This window comes from Mauremys reevesii, linkage group 18, assembly GCF_016161935.1.
Source record: "Mauremys reevesii isolate NIE-2019 linkage group 18, ASM1616193v1, whole genome shotgun sequence".
Lineage (NCBI taxonomy): Eukaryota > Metazoa > Chordata > Testudines > Geoemydidae > Mauremys > Mauremys reevesii.
This window is the reverse complement of record NC_052640.1, coordinates 21,062,351-21,068,350: the sequence shown is the minus strand read 5'-3', so window position 1 is coordinate 21,068,350 and position 6,000 is coordinate 21,062,351.

Genomic DNA, 6,000 nt, shown 5'->3' with positions numbered 1-6,000 from the left:
ATACAAACAAAATGCAATCATGTTGCTTAATTAGTGTTGGATCTTAAGGAGTTCCTCTCAAACTAACCTAAATCTGATCCCCCAAATTAACTCATTTGCTGTATCTCCACTTACAAATTAGTTAATATGTGATTCCTTGTGTGCTCTTGCATTAACCTATTTAGTCATGTTCTTTTCTGACCTCAGACACATTTTTATCCATAACAGGCCATCACCCCTCACCCTGTGGTTTAACTTCAGCCTGAGGTCACTGTGCTGTCCAGCCAGCCTCTGCAGTTCCTGAGAGCCCTAGGCAGCAGAGTCCCATTCTGGAGTGGAGTTGAGCTGGCTGAGTCTTGGCTGAATAAACCTTTTTTTCTGATTCAGCAACTGGCCAGTCAGCCACAGACGTCTCAGGAATTGCTTGATACCTTGCTTCTCTCACCAGTTGCTCACAGCTAACAATGTCCTATGTAGAGGGAGGAATATTCAGCTGATGAGTATCATAGTTTACCCACCCAGTTTCTACTGTGAAAGGCTGTGGTCGTCTCACAAACAGCTGCTGTTCTGAGCAGCTTCGTCCTATGTCCTTTCTGTGTTAAAACCTACCAAGTTCAATTACACTTTGTCAGCTGTTTATCTGTTGCAGTATTAAAAACACCTCCATTTCTTCATACGCTACAGTTAAAAACATTAGTAATACAAGTAATACTGTTATAACTGCATGCTATGCAGCTATTAAAAATGGTTACAAGTGTTTCCAGGAGGAGACAGCAGCTGTATGGTCATCTCTGTGAGCAATGTGAGGAGGGAGAAGGCGTGCTCTAAGAAGTTATGTGGGAAGGTAGCAGCCTTATAGGGATTGAAGAGTACTTCCTGCAAGAGTTACCTTGGACAGTGGAAGACTATAATTGAAGGTGTGTGAATACTCTGTGTGGCATCAATTTGGCTGCAGGGAAAATAGGGCTGTGAACAGGAGAGGGGTATGTGTGAGGTGGTGATGCTTCTTAAACATTTGCAGGAATATGGGGAAAATCACTTTTTTTTTTTTTTCAAATACTAAAGGAATGCCCTTGGGTAACTATTTTTTGAGACCTTGTGAGAGACTTTATCAAAACCTTTTTCAAAGCCTCTATAAATTACATCCAGTAGTTCTCAGTTTTCAGGGAATTGTATAAACCATTGATTTAAAAAACTCATTTTATTCTTAATTTAGACATGCTTGTTTTTCTCCATGAGGTTCTCATCTAGGTGCTTTATTTCACAAATGAAATTTTTTTTTCCTGGTCCTCTTGTGACCTCAGTGTAATATTAACAGGGTTGATGGATCCTTGTGTTGGAGCCCTTAGAAACTTACTCACCTATTCCCTTTACTACCTACCAATGAAGACTGGCTTTTTGGCAGCTGTTTCATCAATTTGAAGGGTAGGGGAGAATTGGGCCCTCATGGCAGGGCCCCCTTATACAATGTATCATAAGGACAGGGTTATTCTGAGGCCTCATGCCAAGTACTTGCCCAAAACTTGTTTGAGTTCCATATGAACCAATTCATTCATCTAGTCTTCAAGCTTCACCCAACTGTGGGGAAAGTTACTACAACAAATATGTGATGTTTAAGGGTATTATGATACTGTAACAGGACAAAATCATTCAGGAACACACTGGCATTCATTTGCTGAAAGGGTTAAGGGTCAGGCAGTAACATAAATTATCGAAACCGATCACTGCATAAGAACATGTTATGAGTTAGCCAGGTTTGATCCATCTAACCACATCAGCACTTTCCACTGGAGTTCCGTCAGCCTCTACTGTCTGTTTGGCAGATATCCTTATTTCTGAAATCTAGATCAGCTATTTAGGGCTTGGTCCACACCTTTTCAAGACAATATTCTGGTAGGGCTGTCCTGTAGTCTAAGCAGTACGCCCATTTCTCACCATTCTCTTTATGGTAAACGTGGTTCTCTGAGATGTGTTGTCTATATGGTCACTCTTGGGCTGCATACTTTTTTTGGCCCGCAATGTCTGTCGGAGCTGGGCCTCCCTATCAGAGTGCAGAATGGGCCGAACTGTCCCTCAGTTCTTCCTTTAGCCATACAGAATCCCAAAGGAATAGGACTCTGTAGTAGCAGGGAAGGAGGGTGGGTCATGGAATCCATGTGGGCAACATATCTCTAAGAACCATGTTAATGTAAGGTGGGCAACTATTCTTTCTGTTGAACAACTTTTCTAAAGTACTCTCCAACGTTGTACTTCTGTTAGATAAAAACTCATGTTTCTAGCCTCTCCGCATGACAGTCCAGTCTCTAATACTCAAATCCATAATATTGGTTGGTTGGGCTACAGTCTATTCATAGGTGAACAGAGCTGCCATTGTCTATCCAAAGAGAGACAGCATACATATTGTCTTTACTTACATGGACCTCTCAGCATCTGGCACGAATTGCATATTAGTCCTGGGAATGTTGTTTGCCCACTATGGTGAACTTCAACATTTGCGCAGGATGATGGATGGAGGTGAAAGACTGCTCATACTAAAGGGGTTGTTGGTTTAAAAAATGCATGTAATGAACATAATTTAAATTATAATGTAGAATTAAGGTGTGGGTGAAAACTGATGATAATGTAACCTACCAAATATTCTGTAACATTTGGGGCCAGTTTGAAATCCTTAAGCATACCTATTGGAGGAAGGGAGGGAGGAGGAGGTGGCAGCGGCAGTGGGTACCAGGGAAAAAACAAATTTGGATGCTCTGTGTTCCACCTGTAAGGCAACATATATTTCTATCCTGTTTTGTTTGGAAAATATTGTATAGATCTCTCTACACCCATAAATACTGAACTATTTTAGCACTGCTGTCCAAAATAAAGCAAAAACATCAAACCTAATGTAATGTGCATCTGAAACAAATATTTATTTTAAAGGAGAGAGAATTAAAACTTAGATTCCACTACAAATCACATTTATGCTTGAACCTTCTCGTGTAATAGTCTCTCTAAAGTGTAATATAGACTGTTTTATTAATACCTCCCCAAATCACACTGTGGTTCTCTTCCAAAAGCATACCCTTCATCCAGAGTGTAAAAGCTGACCCTGGCAACTACCACTGCATAGATCTGACAATAAGTGATCCAAAAATGCCGGGCTTGTGGTTTAATATAAATGCCTAGGAACTTACATTTTATAATGACCATTCCCTTTTATGTATCATATTCACTTTTTTCTCTTTAAAAATTGCAACAAAAGACAGCAATTATCAGATACTCTGCTTTAGGTTCCCAATCCTGCAGAGATTTGCACACATTCTTAATTTTGCATGTGCACAGTGTATGAAATTAAGCGTATGTGCCGATCTTTGCCAAATCTGGGGCTACGGGTGTAATAGTACAGTTTTTTGAAGAGATTAGTATGGAAAAACATGAAGTACTTAAAGCTCCATGTGGATATAAGGGGGTCTTAGTTCTGAGTCTTTCTTTTTCTTAGGGTGTTGGGATAGATGGATTTTTTTATTTTTTGTTTGTTTGTTTCAAAAACTCTTTTCCTGGCTTTGCAATGTTTTATATGTTAAAGAGCCAGTGTCTGGAGGAATAAGGTACTATAGACATCCACCATTCACTGATATATCAAGAAAATAATTAGGTGCCTTACTGAGATATGATTCTCTTTCTGACAAGCTAGCACAATGTGGTATTTCCTCAGCATTTTACAATGGTGATTAACATTCACAACCATGTCCATAAGAATAACATGTAGATGTGATCATCCAGGCCACTTGCATGGGGCCTACCTAAAGGTCAGTTGCTCACTGGGGTCTCTTCATGCTTATGCTTTCAGATAGAGAAAAGTTAGTGGAATTTGGTCTGTGTGTAAGGTATGCTGGCAAATACTTTAAGGGGGGCAAGGAACCTAAAGGGCTATGAGAATTCCCTCCTGTATCGCATTAGAAATTCAGGACCCATGTGTGGGAATCCAGTGAAATAACTTCAGAGAAGAGCAAATAGCAGCTAAGCAATATGTTTGATAGTAGGAAGGGAAAAATGATTAAGGAGAATAAGATTGCTAAAAAAAAGTGTGCACCACCAGACCAGACTTCCTTTGTTACAGTCTCATTAACAAAGAGGATTCTTCTGGAGATCCATGTTTGCAAGGTATTTGATATAAAATTATAATTTATAAATATGAAATTTAAAATACAATATAAAATGTTATAAGTAATAAACTTTGAGTAATACAAGGTTAAAGATGAGACTCTAGAGAAGCACCCAGTCATTGGATTCCAAGACTATAAGCCCTGGGATCTCCAGGTATTTCCTTCTTTATGGGGCTAGGTGTCCATACAATATTTTGTGGGAAGATGAATAACAAAGGACAGCAACTAATATGTCAGCCTGAAAACATTGGTTTAGGTGGATATTTTTACTAGAAGGTAGAATAGTCTAAATTTTAGCAGTCACCAAATTTTTTTTTCAGAATTTTATTTCTACTAAAGGTAGTCTCTTTGGATCCCTCTGAATACCAAATAGCATATTTGAAAGGTAATCCTAATAGTCTGTTCTCTTGTCTATATTACTATAGCTACTTATAATAGTTTCCGCCAGGTAGGTGAACATAAATTATTACTCTTATTTACAGGTTCCAATATTACTGTTCATGGTACAAGAATGCAACAATAGCAAAAAAAATAAAACATGCTGGAGGAAACAAAATATTTTGAACCAACATGTAAGTAGTTACGGGTGGGAAACCCGTGCGACTTTGAGTTATAACTCTTACCTCTTTCCTCATATATAATTCCAATACTCTGATGGTTTTACATTCCTCAATTTGTGTGGAGATTTGACAGTTGGATCCCATGATAGACCATACTGTACAACATGTAACTTGTCATATTTTTCAGTCTTTGGCAAGATGACTCAGCCTTTTTGGGCTAAGTACTCAGCCCTTCAGTGTACTAAAAAATTTGGTTTTGTTTTGCTCTCATCAAAGGTTGTTCCAAAACTGACCTTAATTGCCTTTTCATTCACCTCTGCAGAGCTAGCTTCTAGAATTTATATCCTATGTTTCCTTGGTAATGGCACGCAACCAGAGTATTATTCCACAGCACCTGGTCATTCAGTTTCACAATGTGATTGTGAGGGTCTGTAAGTCCTCTAAGGGTCATACAACTCTATGTATACGGTAAAATATTTGAACAAAGAGAATGTCTACACTTTAAAATGCTACAGCAGCACAGCTGTATCTCCTGGAGAAGTTGTAGCTAGGTCAATGAAGAATTCTTCCATTGACCTAGCACTGTCTACACTGGTGATTGTTGGTTTTAGCTACATCTCTCGGGTGTGGATTTTTCACACGTTAATACAGCTATGTCTCTCAGGGATAAGTTCCTTGTGTAGACCAGCTCTGAATGGGACCTGCCTGATGTCAGCTCTGATAATTTTTCTAGGATATGAAAGGTAAAGGGATGTGGCTCCCTGGCTATAGAGAGAACTTCTGTTCTAGTCTGCTCTTCTAAGGATTTTGTCCCATGTCAGTGGTGTACTTGGAGTAAATTACACAGTCATTAGGATCTGGAGTTTTGATTTATGCTCCTTACCCCTTTCACATTTCCTTTAATTACTGGAATTGTTGCCATACCCCTGAAATGCCTTATTTGGCTGCGTTTGATATATTTTGAGCTGACAAATAGCTATAAAAGCCATCCAAAGGATAGTTACAGCTAATTTAAAAAAAAACAACCACTTTTCGCCAAAGTTTAAAATCTCAGAACATAAAGTATATTGCTGTAATAAACACTGGAATCAATGGTTACTGAATCCCACTGTGTGACAGGGGTATACTTTTTTTTGTAATCCTGATCTGATTTTGGGTGACTGGGAACAGGAAATAAAGATCAGTCTCTTGGCAGCCCTCCTGTATGTGACACCTTTACTACAGTTGCTGCTTTAATGTGAAATATTTTGCTTTGGTCACACCAAGTTTGTTACTCTGATATTTTGATTTTGTTGGTAACTCTCCCCAAAGTA